The 22,163-nt window shown below is 40.9% G+C and overlaps 1 long non-coding RNA gene across 2 annotated transcripts in view; it reads left to right on the top strand.

The window, feature by feature from the left end:
* The window catches only part of LOC138988214 (uncharacterized), a 138,081-nt gene that overhangs the window by 3,509 nt on the left and 112,409 nt on the right, over window positions 1-22,163 (top strand). The window lies entirely within an intron of this gene.

Here is a 22,163-nt window from a genome sequence, read left to right as displayed (position 1 = left end):
CTGCTGTGCCCATTTTGAAGATGAAGAAACTGAGGTTAAGCAGCATTCCCAGAATCTTATGGAGTGTTGAAGCCAGAAGCTTTGGCCTTCCTGTCTCTAAAATTTATGTTTTTTCCCTAAAGAAACCTGAGAGACAAATATTGCTTTTGATTTTTTAATAAAGAAAATCTTGTCCTGAAATTGTAATTCTATTTTGATGACAATGATTAAACATGTACCATAGGAGTTAGTGCCATGAGGATGCTAAGTCACAGCTAAGATACAGTTCCTATTCCTTAGGGACTCATAGACTAGACCAGTGGTCACTGACTGCTGGTGATTTCACCCCTCCAGGGAACTTTTCTGAAGGTCTGGAGCCATTTTTGATTGGCATGGTGGGTGAACATGTTTGGAGCTAGGTTAGGAGTAGGTTGGGGCTTTCCCTTCTCTGGCAGTTCAAACAGTGAAGATTCTGTGTGCAATGCAGGAAGATGCCCTGGAGAAGGGAATCACTACCCACACCAGTATTCTTGCCTGGCTAAACCCATGGACAGGAGCCTGGCAGGCTGCAAAGAGTTGGACATGACTGAGCAACTAACACTTTTACTTTTGGAGTAGGTTGAGGCTAGGCATGCTGCTAAACATTCTACAATGATCAAACAAATCCCACAACTAAGAATTATCTGGCCCAAATTGTTAATAGTGGTGCTGTTGAGATACTGTGGCCTAGAAGAAGAAAAACACTGAAAACATGGTGGAATTTATGTTGTACTTTAATGATGGTGTGGTAGATTATGTTATTTGTCCAAAATATTTGCTGACACTCTCTGTTGGGACCTTCTATGTGGGAGAATTATAACTCTTGTCCCATTAATACCAGGCACAGCCATTGGACTTGCCTTGACCAATGAAATATGGGGAGAAATTTAAAGAGCCATCCCTCTTTTCCCTCTGTCCTAAGACTGTCAAGTTCCAGGCAGGGCTCCTTTATCCAGAACCTTAAATAAAGACAGGGCTTCCCTGGTGGCTCAGATGGTAAAGAAAAGTGAAAGTGAAAGTCCTGTCTGACTACGCAACACCATAGATTTTCAATCCTTGGAATTCTCTGGAATTCTCCAGGCCAGAATACTGGAGTGGGTAGCCTTTCCCTTCTTCAGGGGATCTTCCCAACCTAGGGATTGAACGCAGGTCTCTTACTTTGCAGGTGGAATCTTTACCAGCTGAGCTATAAGGGAAGCCCAAGAACACTGGAGTGGGTATCCTATCCCTTCTCCAGAGGATCTTCCTGACCCAGGAATTGAACCAGGGTCCTCCTGCCCTGCAGGCGGATTCTTTACCAACTGAGCTATGAGGGAAGCCCAGATGGTAAAGAATTTGCCTGAAATGCAGGAGACCTGGGTTTGATCACTGGGTTGGGAAGATCCCCTGGAGAATGGAATGGCAACCCACTCCAGTATTCTTGCCTGGAGAATTCCATGGACAGAGGATCCTGGCAGGCTATAGTCCATGGGATCACAAAGAGCTGGACATGACTGAGTGACTAACACTTACTTACTTAAATAAAGACAGCATGGAGTAAGATGCAGTCTGCCTCAAAGACTGGAATCATAAACAAGACCTAAACCCTTGTTGAAAGCTAGTGAGGTTTTAGGATTGTTACTGTAACATAATTTTGTCCTTTTTGGCTAATACAGATGTAGTTATTATTTCAACAAGTGACAAGGATGTGGGACTGTGGTAGGAGAATAACCTAGAATAAAAGACTGGAGCCAAGGTATGCTAGATGACAAAGGGTAGATTTTAATTTTATGCATGGGAAGTTTAGTAAGAGTGAGAAAGGAAATTAATTTTGAGATTGGAGGGAAAGGTCATTCAGAAAGGGACACGTACAGGGGGGCGGTAAATCAGTTAGACTATGATTATAGTTGAGAAGCAAGAGTCTGAATATGGGTAGGGTTCATGTAAATGAAAAGTTGGAGGATTATGAAGACTGATTGAGAAGGAAAAAAATTAATGGGCATGAAAATGTATTTACCATGGACAAGAAGAAGAGATTTAAAGATGATATAAAGATTTTGAGAGAGTATTTTGGAAATAGGTATCACACAAGAACATCTTTTGAGATGGATAGGATAAATTCCCACCAGAGCTTATTGAATTGGGATGGGCTTGTCTAGTGGGAGTAGTTCACAGGCAGTTGGTGGTGAGGGTCTGGACAGTAGGAATCCTGGTGTGATTTACATATCTGGGCATAATCCTTGTATAAGGATGCAATTTGGACAATATTATCTAGGGATAGTGGCTAGAACTGAAAGAGGAACTTAGGGAAAAGGGAGTTGGGGAATTGGGAAAAATAAACCTGACAGGAGGAATGTCAGACATCTAAGTAGCAAATGCTGCCATGGCTGGCTGGTAAGGAGCTGTGTGAGGTGCTTGCAGAGACAACAAGAGTGTAAGGAGGCAAATTAGTGCATGCTCCAGCGTAGGTTTCCATGCCCTCCTCCAGGGAGTCTTTCCAACCCAGGGACTGAACCTGTGTCTCAGTCTCCTGCATTGGCAGGTGGGTTCTATGCCATTAGTGCCACCTGGGAAGCCCAGTTAACTGCAAATAAGTGGTTAAATGCCTATGCCCATTATTCCGAAGCAGTTAAGTTTTGGAGAAAAGAAAATAGTACACAGTTATAAGGCCAAGAATTTAAAACATTCATAATGCATGTTTGAAGTTTGTAAAATGTGGAAGTTTGAAGTTTTCTTCAGTGTAAGAATGAAAACTAGAAATAACAATAGCACTTACTTGAAAAAAAAATTCTTGACTTATATTGGAAATTTATAATTTTAAACTTTAATTGCTATGTCTTTGCTGTGCCTACCAGTTAGAAATGAGTTTACTATATTCTTTGTTTGGGTATTGGTTGTATTTTTAGGTAAAAATGTTCTTCAATTGATTATGACACATTAATCTTCCTTCTCAGTTTTCATGTTTCAGGGCAAACTAGCAGATTTTCACAAGTGAAAGGCTTAGCTTTTTGAACATGCCCTTCTCCACTCCCTTCAGAGTTTGCAGGCAATGCATCCTTTAGTTTTGAAGTTTTGCTGGATGGATCAAATAGGTTGGTGTTATGCTACATTTCTTAAGAATAGGTCAGACCACCATCTATTTCTTTTCCTCTGGCTTCACACTTCAGTATGTTAGGGTCCTGGGACATCATGGCAGAGAAATCTCACCCAATGGCCCACCACCAACCTTCTGGTGGCTGCAGGAATTACAGAGTGCTTGAGAGAAGTCACAGGGATGGATGAGATTGCCCAGGGAGAAAAAGGGTGAAGCAAGCTGCTGAGAAGATTGAATCTGCCTTCTTCTGAAAGCAGCACCAACCAAAGTGATTTCATCCAGAATAATAAATAATGATTTCCTTTCATTTCTCAGCCTAATCATTCTGTCACTTGGTGTTTACTGTAAATAAAAGTTTAGGGCCTTAGATATGGAGAATTTACTACATAGTTCTCTTCTAGGCACTTAGCAAGTAATTAAGGCTAGTTCTTTGGGGATTCTGTAGTTTACACCAGAGAAGGTTGTTTGAGATTCTATTTTCTGTGCTCAAGCTATCTTATTATCATCATCATAATCACCATCAGTGAAGCATCCTCTCTTATTGCACAGTGAATTGGAATTATAGAGTTAAGTTTGGGAGCCTCGTGTTTCCAGGTCCTCGAGATACAACCCTTATCAGGAGCCCAGCATCCTCACGTGCCCACTGTACAACCCATATTTCATTTCATGTTTCTGACCTTTCTTTTCCAACCCTTTGAAAGTTTTGATTTGATTGGTTAATAAAATGGACTTTATTCCAGGGTTGTGCATTTTCCTGTTAATACAGACCTTCTGGAGATATGGGCTTCCCTGGTGGCTCAGATGATAAAGAGTCTGCCTGCAATACAGGAGGGCAATCCATTCCAATATTCTTGCCTGAAGAGTCCCCATGGACAGTGGAGTCTACGGGGTTGCAAAGAGTCAGACACAACTGAGCAACTAACACTTTTCTGGAGCTATAAAGCCTTAACCCATATAGCTCTCATTAACAAAACAATGTTCAGGAAAACAGAGGAGGTATTTTTTGAGAAGCCTTGAGATCTCCTTTTAATCATACTACTTTAGTGATCAGTGACTGTGTTTCTCCACTCTGTATATGTAAAGAATAGCTGAATACCATTTTGATGTGGGTTGAGCAGAGAGAAAACCAGGACCTGTGATTAGCATTCTTGCATTTTAATTATTGATTGGGAGTACTCAGATGACTTAGCTCTAAGCAGATTCAAAATGTTCCATTATAATTCACACTTGAATAGCATTGAAACATGTATATTACCATATGTGAAACAGATCACCAGTCCAAGTTCAAATTACGAAACAGGGCACTCAAAGCCAGTGCACTGGGACAGCCCAGAAGGATGGGATGGGGAGTGAGGTGGGAGGAGGGGTTCGAGATGGGGGACACATGTATACCCGTGGCTGATTCATGTCAATGTATGGCAAAACCCACCACAATATTGTAAGGTAATTAGCCTCCAATTAAAATAAATTAATTAATTTTAAAAAACTTTCAGAAGAAAGCGAATAATTCACATGTCTGAATCAAGATGGACAAGGAGAAGCATCAGGGCAGGTCTTGGTGAGGAGAGTGGAATCTCTAGCTTTGTGATTTGCTTAGTTGTCACTGCTCTGCTTCTCTGCCCTGGCAGCACAGTAGGGACCATATGGCAAATTTGTGGGTAGTGGTGGAGGGATGTACCACTCTTGTGCTTAAATTAAACCAGGGAAACTAAGGGAGATGAGGAAGAGAAAAATGAAGGGGCTTTGGTTCAGATATCAAATGGGTGTGCCCCTCCTGAAACCGTTCAAGAATTGCTCTTGGGCTAGGAAGTAGCTGGAGCCAAGGCCTAGGAAGTGGACTATGGTGAGAACATCCAATATGGGAGCTGGAATCAGGAGCCCTGAGTGACTGTGTCTGGCTGCTTCACTATTGGAGGAGATTTGCTCTTTGCCGATGATTTGAGACCTCATGAGTTTCCCCCATGAGCATGCATCCTTGCAATACCCAGGCCCTGCGTATCTTTGGACATCTAATAGACTAGAAGAGGAGCTCAAATCTCCACATTTGGGAAGCCAGAACAGACAGAGGGAAGTGTAGACTCCTACTATCCACAGATGAAAAAAGAGTACTGAATAGGTTAACTTGCCCAAATTGTCACAGAAAGAAAGGAGAGTTTGAGCAATGTAGTTTTTAACTTCATAGTTGGGGCTTTCCACAGTTAATCTGTTTTGTTATAATTGCAGAAAATAGCAGTGCCACAAATACTAAAATGCAGCTCGAGATTCTCCAGCTGTGTCTCCTCTGTTCTCGGCTGTGTGTGTGTTCTGGGTCCCTCTTGTGGTGGCCGGGGTGGACTGGGCAAGGATGTTGCCCCACAGGGTTCCCAGGGAGGTCTTAAGTTTGCAGATGAGCTGCTGAGTGAAGGTGTTTCCTGGTGATGCTAACAGCATTCAGGGTGACAGATTTGTGTCATGGTCGAGGAATAAAGCAAAGCTGTCTGAGGAAAATTGAAATAATCAAAAGAGAACTTTCGCAGACTCCCACGACCCATCTAACCATGAAGAGCATCTGTACTGTCATGGGCTGCCTCCCCACCTCTTCCATAGATACACTTCTGTGCCCAAAATTAAAAGTAATTTCTCCACTTTTTACGAGATCCCGTCAACTATCTAGCAAAGGAAATCACTGCTAATTCTCACTGTGATCAAGTTTTTACTGTCTCCTGATTCTTAGCAGCAATCACACTTTCTGTTATTGCCCACATCTTTAAAAATAATCCCCCCTTGACTTCACTTCTTATTTTAGCTACTGCCCCTTTGTAGCATGGAGAAGGCAATGGCAACCCACTCCAGTACTCTTGCCTGGAAAATCCCATGGACGGAGGAGCCTGGTAGGCTGCAGTCCATGGGGTTGCTAGGAGTCAGACACGACTGAGCAACTTCACTTTCACTTTTCACTTTCATGCATTGGAGAAGGAAACGGCAACCCACTCCAGTGTTCTTGCCTGGAGAATCCCAGGGACAGGGGAGCCTGGTGGGCTGCCATCTCTGGGGTCACAGAGTCGGACACGACTGAAGCAACTTAGCAGCAGCAGCAGCCTTTGTAGCAAGCATTTTAAATTCCCTTTTCCCTATTTCTTTTTCGACCCACTCCAATTTGACTTTCCCAGACCACACTACTGAAACTGCTCTTGTCAAGGTCATTAATGCCTTTGTGGTGCTAATGCCCAGGATGGATTCTCATTTTAACTTGTCAGGAGCAGTTGATACAGTTGATCACACTCATCTGCCTGAACCATCTTCTTCACTTGGCTTCTAAGGCACCACACCCTCCTAGTAGTTTTTCTAACATGCTAGACTCTCCTTTCCTGCTTTTTTGCTTTTTTCTCTTGTCCTTGACCTCCCACAATCAGAGAGCCCCAGAGTTCAATCTTGATCCTCTTCTCTGTCTATGCTTACTTCCTTGATGCTCTAACTTAGGCTCATGACTTAAAATGCCATCTACCTTTCAAAGACTTTTGCATTTATATGTGACATTCATCTCTCCTATATTAAACTTTCTACTTGAAATCTCCATGTGAAGTTCTAATAGACATCTCCACCTTTGTGTATCCAAAAACTGAACTTTTGATCTTTCTCCTAAAAGCTGCACCTCTCTCCCACTCTAATTCGGTCCACGGCAGCTTCATCCTTCAAGGTACTCAGGCTGAAAACCCTAATTAATCTAAACTCCTTTCTTTTGTTCGTCTCACATCTAAACACGCAAGATGTATTGTTTGCCCTACCTTCTCTCCCCTTACATTGCCATAATGCTGATGTAACCGAATCATTACTCACCTGGAAGATTGCAATAGACTTTTAACTGGTATCTCAGCTCCTATGTTTTTCCTCTAGAATCTGTCCTTCACAAGGCAGCTAGAGAACTCCTTTAGAAATATAAGTCAGATCATGTTGCTCCTCTGCTCAAAACCCTCCAATGGGTTCCCATTTTAATTAGACGAAAACCTAAAGTCTTTACCTGCACCATTACCTTCCTAGCTTATGTCCTGCTACCCCTCCTTGTCTTATTCCCTTCTAGGCAAACTGTCCTTAGAGCTTTGGCACTGAAACAGTTTTTTTCCCCTGTGTATCCCTGTGGCTATCTCCTTCACGCCTTCAAGATTTATTCAAATGCCACTTTCTCAATGAGCCCCCAACCCCCTGACAACACCACTTAGGAGTGTAGCTGCTTCCGCCTTATTCTCAGTACCCTTAATCCCTTTACACTGTTCTATTCCTTCTTTTCTTTCCATAGAATTTATCAACTTTCAGTTTACCTTATAATTTGCTCACTTATGATAACTGTTGTTTATTGTCTGTCACTTTCTAGAACATTAGCCCCACACAGGGCTCAGATTATTGTCTGTTTGGTTCACTGATGCTTGAAATTCTTAGAAAAGTTGCTTGGCATATAGTAGATGATCAAAAATGTTAAATTAATGAGCGCATAAACAATTTCATTTCCTAAGAACAAGGGCTCCCATGAGGTCAGAAGCTGGGAAAATCAGAAAGTGGAGGAGGGAAGGTGAACAGCAGGATGAGGACCAAGACAAGCCTAAGCCGGCAGGCTTTGTCTTGTGTTGTAGAGGTGGGTTTGACTGATGAAAATTACCACACAGCACTGAAAGCCTCATTCCTTCACCATTCTCCACGGGCTGTGACTTCCAGAATCTCTACTACTTTGATTTTCTGCTTTACATGCATTTCAGTTTGTCAGAATCTCTTTTAAACATATGATGCCCAAAATGAAACACAATATTTCAGATACACTCAACCAGCATCCCATTAATATCATGGGTCATTATCTTGTCTGAGCCTACACGTTCAGCAGTGTAGTCAAAAAGATCTTTAACTCCCCAGGGTTGAATGACACATGACTCAGAATGAGCCTGCTGTCAACCAAACCCACGAGTTACTTTTGTTTATTCTTTCACACAAAACATACTTCAACAAAATCTGCTTAACTCTATTCTTTTAACCTATGTGTATGACTTTCATATGTTTTTTTATTAAATTTCTCTTTTCAGTTTAGAGTCGTTATCCTAACCTATCAATATCATAATTCATATCTTAGTGAACAGTCCCAACTTTTCATCTTTGGAAATCCGACAATTAAAAAAAGTTGTTAAGGTGTTGGTAGAATGTCCTGGACAGAGTTCTTGAGAAAATCTATACCAAACTATTACAAACCTATATTTCCATAATAACAGGATGTATTTAACACTCTGGATATATAGGTTTAAGCTAGCTATTTCTTAATCTTACCCACAAAATTGTTACTGAATAATTTTTCAGCTCTTTTGCTGAAAATCAAATGTACTATGCCTATAGGATTCTGTTGATTTTCCAGTCTAGCATTTTGACCAAAAGAGAAAGTGAGACCAGTTTGGCATAGTTTTGTTAGATAAGTCCATGTAGGCTTTTGAGGAGCCCTTTATATGAACTCACAAACTATCTTTGATTAATTCTGTCTTGCAGTCAGGTTTGCTATTTCCAATTGAAGATTTGATCATCTCCATCACAGTGATATTTTACCTCTGTTTATTTTGTGACTTATATGTGGAAAGAAATGTTCATATACTTCTAGGTAAATGGTCCTTGTCATTTAAATTTTAATATGTTCTTTTCTATAAACACATATATGAAATCTTATCATACAGATTTTAGTGTCATCTTGCTTTTGCTAGTTTGCTTGACTCTTTTCTTTCCTCATCCCTCCTCTTCCATTCACGCTGTCCATTCACTTTTGCTCCAGATACTTCATATTAGTACCTAGTATGCATCTTACAAGGAGTCTTCCTAGCTGGCTGAGTGGTAAAGAATCTGCCTGCTAATGCAGGAGACACAGGAGACGCGGGTTCAATCCCTGGTCTGGGAAGGTCCCTTGGAATAGGAAATGGCAACCCACTCCAGTATTCTTGCTTGGAGAATTTCATGGACAGAGGAGCCTGGTGGGCTACGATTCAAGGGGTCACAAAGAGTTGGACATGACTTAGCATGCATGCATGTACATCTTACATATTTCTATATAATTGCACATTCATATAATCACAGGTGACTTCCTCAATGAACTCTTAGGTGGCCTATTTTGAAGAGAATCAGCTTACCTATCCTTCCCTGAGAGAGGATATTACCCATAAACTGTCCTAGAAGCATCTATTTTTGTATGAGACCTCATATATTTGTATGAGACCTCAACCTAAAGGTAATAGAATAATTCACTATCCTTTCACTCAATAAAATTCATGGAGCTCCTCCTGTGTCCCAGGAACTGTACTCAGTTGTGCAGCAACTCTGGGCCTTGCCAAGGTGCAATCCACCTCTCTATTTTTTCTTGTATCTCTGAAGAAAAAAAAAAAATCTCTCTTGCTTAGAAGGCATTTCTTACTAATTGAATGTTTGTGTCCTCCCCAAGTTCACATGTTGAAGCCCTAACCCCCTCCCAGCGTTGTTCTCTTTGGAGAGAGGGCTTCTAAGGAAGCGAAGTTAATTGATGTCATAGGGTGAGGCCCTGATCTGATAGGATTAGTGTCCTTATAAGAAGAGACATCAGAGAACTTTCACCAGAGGGAGACAGAGTCTGCTAATTGAGAAACACAGATTTCAGTGTGTTGGGGGAGGGTGGTGAATAAGAGTACACTCTGTGGTATACAAGGGAAAATACATTTAATAACATCAATAAAATTATAGTTATTCATTAAATGAATGTTGTTACCTGTGTGTCCCACTTTCTTTCAAGACTCAAACATACAGATTTCTCCTATAATGTTCAGCAATATTAAATATTAGTGTATTATGAGCCAGGGCTTTGCTAATAGCTCAGTTGGTAAAGAATCAGCCTGCAATGCAGGAGACTCTGGTTTGATTCCTGGGTCGGGAAGATCCCCTGGAGAAGGGATAGGCTACCCACTCCAGTATTCTTGGGCTTCTCCTGTGGCTCAGCTGGTAAAGAATCTGCCTGCAATGTGGGAGACCTGGGTTTGATCCCTGGGTTGGGAAGATCCCCTGGAGAAGGGAAAGGCTACTCACTCCAGTATTCTGGCCTGGAGAATTCCATGGACTATATAGTCTATGGAGTCACAAAGAGTCAGACACGACTGAAGAACTTTCACTTCACTTCATGAGCCAAATTGTGTTCCCCCACATGACTCCCCCTTACCTTGGAATGTGACTGTACTTGGAGATAAGGCCTTTAAGGGCATGATTAAGTTAAAGTTGGGTCTTCAGAGTGGCCCCAATTCAATCTGATTGGTGTCCTTATAGGAAAAGGAGATTCTGATACAAAGGGATACCAGCAATGTGAGTACAGACAAAAGCCTAAGAGAGGGCCCAGGGAGAAGGGGTTCCTCTGCTAGTTAAGGAAAGCGGCCCCAGAAGAAACCAAGCCTTTAGATATCTTTATCTTTGACTTTGGGTTTTCACAGTTGTAAGAAAAAAGTTTCAGTTGTTTAAGCCACTCAGTCTGTGGTATTGTGCTAGGGAAGCCCAAGTAGACTTATACAGACTGGGTATAAGGATTGCATTTATTTTGTTTTCCTAACTCTCCCTTCTCCTAATGTTTTGTAGGTACTGCAGTTACCTTCCGGCCCCTTTGCTGTTTAGGGAGATTATTCAGGTCTGCTCTCAGATGCCCTGGGCACAGTATTATTTCTATGAGAATTAAGTACTATCAAATTCATGTGAAGAACATGATTTTTCTCTCTTGACCAAAAAGCTGGCTATCATGGGGTTAACCAGTCATTTTGAAAAGCATGTAGTGTACAACATTCTATCTATTAAAAATCTGTTCTTCCCATAACCTTGCCTAGGACACACTCTGAAAGCACTTTTCATTTATTATTATTTATTGTTCTATTTATGTGAATTTTCCTTCCAAGTTCTGCCTGTAACATTCTCCATCTCCTTTTTATGAGGACAAAATTGTAGTGTACCCATCCAGATGGTGGGAGGTTGGTAGAAACAGACCCAGAAGTGGGCCTTAAAATCTTAAACACACATTCAGTCTTCAAGGCCAAGGTGACTCAATGTATCACGTGGGAAGTGAAGCCAGTGTCCAGGATGGGGCCATGTAGTACTTAATAAATAAAAGTGTAAAGATGGGACCTAGAGTAGGAAATGGCAACCCACTCCTGTATTCTTGCCTGAAAAATTCCATGACAGAGGAGCCTGGCAGGCTACAGTCCATGGGGTTGCATACAGTCAGCCACGACTGAGCGACTGATCGCATAGAGATGGGAAATAGCTGGACTGACTCAGAACTTATTCTCTGGAGCCCAAATCTCCTCGGGGTTCCTGAGCTAAATTCCCACACTTAGTGTATTCTTTGAGCCAGATTCTAATCTGTTCCCTCCTTTACCCTGGAAGCCTTTGCCCCACAGCTGGGGCTCATTTGGTTTGGATTTTCATCTATAAATTGCTGTCAGCGAGGATCTTGAGGAGCTAATTGGTGAAAGTAACCTAAAAAGGGGACCCTAGAAGGGAATGAGGGAAACTGAATTTTCATCATTCCCTTCCTCCAAGAATTGTGTTACCCTTTGCCAAGAAACAACTAGCTTTGAAGCTTGAGTAATGTCTCTTGTTTGAAAGCTAAAAGCCAACTTAGATGAAATGCCATCAAACAAAAGTATGTTTCTCAGTCTTGTTGAGAAGTGTGGAGCGGATAGTGTTTGCGATTCAAAGTCCCACTTGGCCACACTTCAAAGAGGGACTCCAGGCAGAACCGCTAAAAGCTCCGCCAGCACCAGGACGCACAGATTTCTAGTCGCTGGGGCCCCAGCTCAGTTCCTGCATCTGAGAAGCATCATAATTGCTGTCCTTTTAATCTTTTTTGCAGCTTATCAAATGGAGGCCACTTCACAGCAGGACACAGGTTCAAAATAATAAAAGCAAAATTTGTAGTGATTTGATTTTCCCTTAAAAAAAAAATCTTTGCAGTGATACTGAAGCTTAACAAAAGTACATGAATTTAAATTGGAAAAAGGGGGTTCAGGAACAGCTCAGATGATGGAAAAGTACTTCTGGCATCTAAGAACTGGTTGTGAAACAAGCAAAGTAGATATGAATGTCAGGTCACAAGCTAAGGTGTACAACCATAAAGCTTTCCATTTTTACACAGCCAGTAATTTTAATCTCTAGATTCCACTCCATGAAGGTCTTGTAACTTGATCTCAGTCTATTCAGGGTTTTCAGTGTCCAACTGTCTGTTTAAGGTCACCTGTATACATCCCTCAATTAGGCAGTTTTGAGATATCCATTGTCCTGTTGGGATGTGGCCATTTGCTCCTATGACTTGCCATCTTGATGCATCTTGTCCCTATGCCTGACCCATTGCCTCCAGCAGCTCTGTTTACCCCTTCCACATAGAGTTTGGAGCACAGGGACCGTCAGGCCACTTGACATGGCACATGAGAAGTCCTTCCCTAGGTATATAATCGCACTCTGGAGATGTACCTGTATCCCGTCCACCTTTGTCCTTTCTTCTAAGTACTAAATCTGTTCCATTTTAAATACTGCCTTCATTTCATTTTAGGGTCTTTTTTTTTCTTCTTCAAAATATAAGTGTAGAATGAGTAGAGCTACTCTATGCAAAAGGAAAATGAAACAGAGTAAAACATTTTTTAAAAAGAACATAGCTCTATTATAGGGGTCTACATTGTGAGAAGTAAGTAAAATGTGACAACATAAATAATTAGTAAGAGAAAAATGTGATGGGTTTTGTGACTTTAAAGAAAATGCATCCTGGGCAGGGTGTGATTAGCAGCGGGGGCTGGAAGGATCCTTGGGGGAGAGGAGACTTGGGCTGGGCCTTGAATGAGGTATGCATTTCTGCAGGCAGATAAAAAGTGATCGCAAGGGCAATGGACGTTCCAAGAAAACCTAGTGGTTTATTCTGGCTCTAGATCTCCAATTTAGATGACTTCCGAGAAGCACAGGCAGGCTTAGGGTCTACTTACAAGTTGTAAGATAACACATGGGGTTTGAGTTTCTTTGAGGTTTGAGTGTGTCAAGGTCAGTTTAGGTGTACCTCTAAAAGATCCAAAACCCTAGATTAGTTTCAGAGCTCTCCTGATCTCTTGGAAGTGTGCCTGACCACAAGACCAGTCTGTGGGTCAGAGCAGATGAGATCAGGAAGCCCTCCTCAACAAACCTCCCACCCACTCCAGATGGAGTTCATAAGTGCCCCCAGCCCAGCCCAGCCCACCCACCTCTACAACCTTTGTTTGCCTCCCTCATTGGAGTCATCACTTTGTTCATTTTGTTTACAGGATCATTTTTCCTGCATGCTCCGGTCTCTGAGACCAATGCTATGTTTTTTCTCAGTGCCCTTGGTGTCTTCAGCATCTAGTACTTTGCTAGGACCTAGCTTAGGAGGAACTTAGTTGAGTAGAAATGAAAAGACCCATTGCCAAGCCTACTTCCTGCTAGTCTTTATGGAGCTCTGTATTTTTATATTGCAGAAGGCAATGGCAACATATTCCAGTACTCTTGTCTGGAAAATCCCATGGACGGAGGAGCCTGGTAGGCTGCAGTCCATGGAGTTGCTAAGAGTTGGGCACAACTGAAGCGACTTAGCAGCAGCAGCAGCAGTATTTTTATATAGGTTGAAGTGAATCTCATCTAGCTCTTGCGGTATAAAACTGGGTTGAGTTGGACATTCTCTGTTTTCCCCATTTATTTATTTAAAAAATTTAAAAAAATTAATACAATTTTTACACGTTACTGTCATTTAGTTATTACAGAATATTGGCATATTTCCCATGTTGTACAATACATCCTTCCTCCTAGTTGTTTGTGTCCCCCACTACCTCACCCCTGTGTTGCCCTTCTCCATCCTCCCCCCGGTACGCATCCATTCATTCTCTATATGCGCAACAACTTCTTTTTAGTTATATTCACTAGTTTGCTGTACTTTTTAGATTCCAGACACTATTGTTTTCCTCATTTCATAGATGAAGAAACTGAGGCAAATGTAGATTAAGTAACTTTACAAAGACGACAGAGTTAGTAACAACTGGCAGAGCCAGTATCCCCATCCAGTAGCCACCCAATGTCATCAAATACTTGTTACGGGTCTATGCCCTCTACCGCCATGTGTTAGGAGATAGAGAAATGGGTGAATTGGAAGAGTTTCTGTCTTTACCGAGCTTTTATTCAAGAACTGGATGACAGGCTGTACACCAGTAAATAAATATCATAAATCAGACAATAATAAAAGCAAGAAAGCTAATAGCTAGTATAATATAATGACGTCTGACTGGGTCAAGGGAGGCCTGTGACTGCTTCTAGATAATATGGCTGAGAAGTCAGTGACAGTTGAAGTGAGATTTAAAGAACGAGAAAGCACTGCCAGCAGAAGTTCTATGGGAAGAGTGCATGGAAGCTCTGCCCTCTTTCTCCACACCTTGCCCTACACTTTGCCCTATGTGTCTCTTCCATCTGGCTGTTCCTCAGTTAGATAATATTATAATAAACTGGTTAAAAAAAAAAGGTGGAGGGGGCTTCCCAGGTGGCACAGCCATAAAGAATCCATCTGCCAATGCAGGAGATGCAAGAGACACAGTTTCAATCCCTGGGTCAGGAATATTCCCTGGAGTAAGAAACAGCAATCTACTCCAGTATTCTTGCCTGGAAAATTCCAAGGACAGAGAAGCCTGGTGGGCTACAGCCCATGGGGTTGCAAAGAGCTGGACTTGACCGAGCAGCTGAGCACAGAACACAGTACAGCAAGTTAAAAAAGAAAAAAGTTACTTGGGCAGGGAATGGGGAAGAGCTTACTCTTTGTGACTGGAGTTTGGGAAAGAGTTGAACAATTGAAAAAGTGGAAAGGCCATGCTTTACATGTGACAGTAAGAGTTTCAATTTATTCTAAGTGCAGTGGGAAAAGTTTTTCACAGGGTAGTCAAAGGATTTATGGTTTATAAACAGCACTCTATTTTAATAAGGATGATTTGTAGTTGTTGTAGGTGTAGGAGTAGGGAAAACAGGCAGGAGGTCATAGCCCAGTTCTGGTCAGAGGTGACAGCTGCTGGAACCAGGATGGTGGCTCCGTATGGAGAGAAAGGAGTAGGGTGAGAAATATTTTGGAGTTTGAGCCTACAACTCACTGATGGATTGGGTGTGGCAAATAGGAAAGAAAGGGAACCGAGATAGTCCTAGATTTTTTTACTTTAGTCACTGTCTGAACGTTTGTGTCATTTTACAGAGATGGGGAAAGGACTGAGGGAGGAACCAGTCTTGATAATTGAGATGAAATTCTAGAACTTTTGCTTGAACTGTGATTCTGAGCTTCTTTAAATATGCATCTGGAGTCTTAAGGAGGCAATTGTACACGGAGTCAGGAGCTCAGGGGTCGCCCATGTTAAACAGAAGCTTCTGGACAGTGAGTTTTCACATTATCATAATAAAATTTTTGTGGTTTCATCGTTTCTGCTCCAGAGGAGAATCCATGTTTTCAAAAGCATGCCTTGACATCGAAAGTTTATGTTTTATCAAAACAAGTCAATTCTAATTCCCACCACCACCTCAGGGTGGCAGTAATATTAACCAGGAAGATCACAGAGTAAGCAAGCTGGAGGCAGTTGGGAAATGAAATGTGCAGATGTGTGTTCATGCACTATAATCAAACTATGCCATTCTTGGGAAAATTAAGTAACAGCGAGGATTGTATACGGGAAGTCAACAAAACCTCTTAACAAGGAGATTGCTATTAAAATTGGAACGTTGAGCAAATATAGAAACTATGTCGGGAGAAGGAAATGGCAACCCACTCCAATATTCTTGTCTAGAGAATCCCGTGGTGAGGAGCCTAGTGGGCTGCTGTCCATAGAGTCTCATAGAGTCGGACATGACTGAAGTGACTTAGCATGCATGCATGCACTGGAGAAGGAAATGGCAACACACTCCAGTATTCTTGCCTGGAGAATCCCAGGGATGGATGAGCCTGGTGGGCTGCTGTCTATGGGGTTGCATAGAGTTGGACACGACTGAAGCGACTTAACAGCAGCAGCAGCAGCAGCAGAGACTATGTCTAGTAATGGTGCTGGTGGTGTTAAGTGGCTTCATTTGTGTCTGACTCTTTGCAACCCTATGGGCTGTAGCCCGCCAGGCTCCTCTGTCCATGGGATTCTCCAAGAAAGAATACTGGAGTGGATTGCCATTTCCTTCTCCAGGGGATCTTCCTAACCCAGGAATTGAACCAAGGTCTCTTGTCTCTTGCATTAGCAAGCAGGTTCTTTACCACTAGCGCCACCTGGGAAGCACTGATATCTGAATGCAGCCCTTTCCATGGCAAAGTGGTGTAGAACAGGAGCAGATGGCCTTGGCCAGAGCATTAACAGAGTGTGACAAGAATGTGAAGGTAAATTTAGACCAAATCAGAACAGAACCCATTCTCTCAGCTATACCCAGCAAATAATTGTCATCATATTGTGGTGAGGAGGAACTAGAAATTTACATCAAAACCCCTACTGTGCATCCTTTGTAATTTTTAAATTCATTTATGCCTAAATTAACTGTATAATAAGATAAATATATATCTAATTCTAGTTTCTGTTCAATCTCTTTGGACTAAACCATTTTTATTTTCTTACTCACTAAGTCCAACATAAAATTACCAGATCTTATTAATGCCATGCTGGCTGTTAAGATTCTGATGTCTCCAGAGTAGGCAGAACTAGTTGGTGGAACATTTCACATGATGCTGTCTTAGCCAGGTTAATTCCTTCCTGGGTATGCTACAAGATTCAACTAATACCTTAAAGCTAGACACAGATAAATTGGTCACATTTCCTGCCTAAAAGCTAGGAGAGAACAGTCATAAGCAAATGAACCTGGGTTGGCTGGATTTTGCCCTGAGAAGAGGGGATGTATAAATGTATATAGTACATATATAGTACATTTTTCTAAAGAAAAATGGGCCAGGAGGACTGTCTCAGCTGCCTGGAGAGGCAATCTCCACCTCTGCTGCTTGACATCGAATCTTCTAATTAGAGAATCCAGTGATTCCCCCTTTAGACCTTACCCAAGTGGCTAAAATGCTCAGGAAGTCAAGCAGAGTTATTTATCTTTGTCAGTTAATGTTTATGGCTCACTCACTGTATGCTGGCCATTTTATTGACAAGGCAACTTTCTATGAACCATGCTCCTCAGGACGCTGAAGATTAATGGAGCAAAACAGAAGATTTGGCAATTTGGCACCTAGCAGGCTGGATATTCTTCTGCATTTCTCAGGATATGGAAAACTGCTGGGACAACGACAAGCCCATTTTCCATAGAGTTCTACTTGGTTTGCATTATTTTATATCACTAATTGTGCTCTGCATTTATCTGCCTACTATATATGCTTATCAACACATGTAAGAAAATATATCATAAAGCCCATTCTACAAAGGAACAAAACTGGAACCCATGTCAGAACTTACCAAATGCATTCATGAAAGCATGCGGATATATTTATGGGACAAGTTTGGATATTATTGAGAACTCTTAAATGATACAGACAAAGAGATACCAGAGTGTTAGGACATAGAAGCCAAAGGTACCTTTTAGGTGATACAGTCAGATGTTTCTCAAATGTTTTTAAACAGTAGGACATTTTTTTCGATTGAAAGTTGATGCAGAAGCCCAGTATACAGAGGAAAGCTTTCCTGTATGAGGGTGAGGGGAAGGCCTTGCCTTCTTAACCTCCCCTGAGTCACTTCATAGAATTGGAGACAGTTAACAGGACCATTTGCAAATCCATCTGCCTGGCATTAGGAAGCTAAGTCTCAGAGGAGCCCTGGGGTGAGTAATCCAGGGTCACATTGTGCATAGTTTAAGGAATAACAGCTAGAACTTGGTTCTACTGACTCCAGGCCCATTACATCACATACTAGGAATCAGTTTTTCCCGCATCGAATTAGGTGGGATCAGTGAAGAAAGAATTGCATGCTTATTGCTGTTGCTTTTGTATAGATCTTTCTGTTTCAAGAAGGAGTTGAATGGCTAGAAGCGACCACATGCTTTTGCAACTTGGCCTTTTCTTCTGGTTTTGGGTAGAAGTCTACCTTACTTAGCTAAGAACGCAGATTCTTCCAGTCTTGTCTTAGGTAAGTCACTTATGCCTGTATGTACTGCCATGTTTCCGGGACTTGGAATGTTCAGAACAGTGGTGGATATATTGATAGGAAACTGACATGAATGAAATGTGTCAGGAGGGTTTGAACTATGGACTTCTGAACATTATTCCAGAGACTCCCAAGATGAGGGTTAGAAAGTGGATTCTGAATTATGAGGTTAAACAAGAAACTGTGTTAAAATTTCTTCAGCGCTATTGACAACTCCACAATTCACCCACCTGACTCACCAACATCTCAGCATCTGTGCTGGCCTCCTCCCTCTCCCTGAACCTCATGTGTCTTGGCTGGGGCTGACTTGTCTATTCCAGACGCCCTCCTCCTATGTCTCTTGTCCCTGATATCTTAATATTTCAAATCTCAAGTCTTCCTTAAAGCTTTTCAGATGCCCTTCTCAGCTCTCATGTCCCTTCTGCTATTCCTCCAGACTAGCACTTAGAGATTGCCTCTTATTAGAGTTCTTTGGTATATGTCTGTCTTCTGCTTTCTCAGTTGTGAAGGGCTAAGAAAGCTCTGGAAACGTGTCATATTCATAACATCAGGCAAAATGCTTGCCCATACCCCAGACTCCCAAATGGCTGTTCAGTTGATAAGTTGTGTCTGACTCTTTGCGATCTGATGGACTATAGCATGCTAGGCTTCCTTGTCCTTCACCATCTCCTGGACCTTGTTCAAACTCATGTTCACTAAGTCAGTAATGGCATACAACTATCTCGTCCTCCATTGTCCCCTTCTCCTCCTGCCTCCAGTCTCTCCCAGCATCAGAGTCTTTTCCAGTGAGTCAGCTCTTCACATCAGATGGCCAAAGTATTGGAGCTTGAGCTTCAGCATCAGTTCTTCTAGTGAATATTCAGGGTTGATTTCCTCTAGGACTGACTCATTAGTCAAATATAATTATGCAAAATATATAGAAATAGCCTTTTTGTCTTTTTTGATTACAAGTGACAAAGGGGTTATTAGACGGATAGTAGAGACAATCCTAATTATGGGAATGTTATAAAAAATGAGATTTTGAAATTTTATATTTACAAGTAAATAATGGGGATATTCAAGGAATTGAACCCATAAAAAATGTTGCCTGAATTTTGAGTATGTAGAATTTGAGTTGTTCAGCCTGTTTCTGTGGTTCTTTATTGAATTCTCCATTTTTAGAAATTATTTTTGAGCACTGCCTTCTCTAATTGACATGTAATTTCTTGATTAGAGAATTTTTTTTAATTTTAAAAATTTTATCAAAATTTACTGTTTTACTGTTTCTGACTTTATTTTCCTAGGAATTATGAAGGTATAGACAGTTTATTTTACGTATCTAAATATACACATTATATATTTTATCTATCTATCTATCATCTGTCTTGGAGAAGGAAATGGCAACCCACTTTAGTATTCTTGCTTGAAGAATCCCATGGACAGAAAAGCCTGTAGGGTTATGGTCTATGGGGTTGCGAAGAGTCAGAAATGACTGAGTGACTTAGCACAGCATCATCTGTCTGTCTGTCTGTCTGTCTACCTTTCAATCATCTATCTTTTTATTTATATGAGAAACAGTCAGGAGCAAGTTTAAAAAACTGTCATTTTGCTTCTTGCTTGATTATAGAATTTAGTAGAAGGATAGTCAGTCACCTTGTTGGGCCTTCTGGAATAATTTTTCAAAATAGTATATGTTAATTTGTAACAAAAAAGTGTATGACATTATAATTAAGGGCATGAACTTTGGAGTTAGACTGCCTGAGTTTGAATCACAATTCCACTACTTCTCAATTGTGTGAACAAGGGCAAGTTGTTTTAACTCTCTGTTTCCTTGATTGTAAAATGGGGATAACAATAGTACTTACCTTGCTGTACTTTACTTGCTGTAAAGACTAAATGAGGTAATATTTTAACTGCTTAAAATAGTACCTGGAACTAGTTATACCATATAAGTGCTAGCTGTTATTATTCTAGAACCCTCTTTTTGACTCTCCCTTCCTACCTCTCTCCCCATGATATGCTCTTTGGTATGTTCTTGAGTATCAGTTATGTGGTTGAGATGAGCATTAGTAAATATAGGCATATGCACCTCAAAGAACACTACATTTTACTTCTCTAGAGTAGGTGTTAATGCTGATGAGAAAGTTCTTGTATCAAGAGTATTGTAGAAGTGCTGATGACCCTGCTCATAACTGGGAGTAGAATATATGAAGGAGTAATTAGAAACACAGTCCCTGCATTCAGGAAATGTTCTGATAACACAGTATGGGCTTTACTGTAGGCAACTTTGGTGTTTTATTAAGGTATAAGCAGAACTGCATATCTCAAACAGCCATTCTAGATTGCAAGGTTTGCTGATGCTAAAGAAGTGCAAATATATACAATTAATGGATGAATGATAGGGAGAATTGTTTGCTGAATCAGCCTTACACTGAGTTGCATCTGATTGATCATGTTTACAGCTCTCTGGAAAACAACAAGCCTCCTGCATGTACTGAGATAGTTTTAATGATCCCATTGGTTGCCATCAGTCTGCATAATAAGACTCACCTTCATGGACCTTTTCCCTAAGTTTTGAAACTCTGCAGGTTTTTTCCTCACCCTTTTTATATTTCTAAAGTGTGTGTGTTTAGTAGAGAGATGCTCCAAATTGTACTTGCTGTGCTTGATTGGACATGTGGCTTTTCCACTTTGGGTTTTAAATAGATTTGCAGATTTAGGAGTCTGCAGACTACCTACTGCACTTAACCAGATAATTTAGCACCCACCAACACAACATAACATAACATCCAGTTATGTTTTCTATGCTTACTCATAGATATAAATCCAAATTATATGTTTACTTTTATTTTTAATATTAATATTTACAGAAACAGAATTATGGATCCTTCATGCATAGGGTCAGCCAAGGCAAGAGAAAAGTAAGAAGAAATGGAATATATATATATATATATATAATATATACTTATATAATTTTCTTTTTTTTTTTTTGCATCATAAAATCATGCCGTGACTAAGGAGCCTGGCAAGTAGTCACAGGGGAAAAATAGACAAATGCCAAATACCTGAATAAAAAACAAAGACCTCACATAAATATTCAGACATCCTGTCTCCATAGTATCAGATAACCAGATAGGTGAAAATATCTGCATAATGGACTGAGTATTCTAGATTTTATCTGACATGTGATATCATTTAGGGATAAACTGGACTGTAAATAATTAAATTAGCTCTTGGAAGTCTCTAGTGCTGTCTTCTGTGTGTGGGACCCAAGAAGCTATAGGAAGGTTAGCAGATGACCTAAACGCATTTAGCACTAGGTGGTCTCTACTTATCTACTCACCTTGTTGCTATCACTTTAAAGAACGGCCCTACTAAGTTAATTTCATCTCAAAAGATAAACAATTTCTCCCAGAAAATAATTTGCTAACAATTCGCAGTCGGACACGACTGAAGCGACTTAGCAGCAGCAGCATAATATAAAAATTATGATATAATAATAATATAATTATGAGATTATAATAATATAAAAATGTCTGGCAGAAATTTGGTTTTGTTTCTAGAAGAAATCAAGGATAATTTTTATTGTTACCTGGGCTTCCTATGAAAGCTGACCGTGAGTGTTTCTTAGGCGGTCTGAGCCTGGGTACCTTCCTAAGTCATGTAGGTGTAACCATACCAATTTTGGAGTTGTTATGAGGTTAAACAAGAATCTGTGTTAAAATGAGATGATTTTGACCATTATTATGTGTCTGGATCTGACACATAATAAATGTTCAACAATGGTAGCTGCCCAAGGGTGGTATCACACACCTGGGCCATTGACAAAGCTTTGGGCTAGTGTAGTATAACTGCGCTCAATCATACAACAGCTGTGGCATGAGCATTTGGTGCTATTCTCACCCACTACTGAGTCAAGTATGTTTTATTTTTAATAACTGGGACTTGAGGGTGCTCCAGTTTGCAGAGTC

Source organism: Bos mutus, chromosome 6, assembly GCF_027580195.1.
Source record: "Bos mutus isolate GX-2022 chromosome 6, NWIPB_WYAK_1.1, whole genome shotgun sequence".
NCBI classification, from domain to species: domain Eukaryota; kingdom Metazoa; phylum Chordata; class Mammalia; order Artiodactyla; family Bovidae; genus Bos; species Bos mutus.
This window is presented reverse-complemented; position numbering and strand designations above follow the sequence as displayed.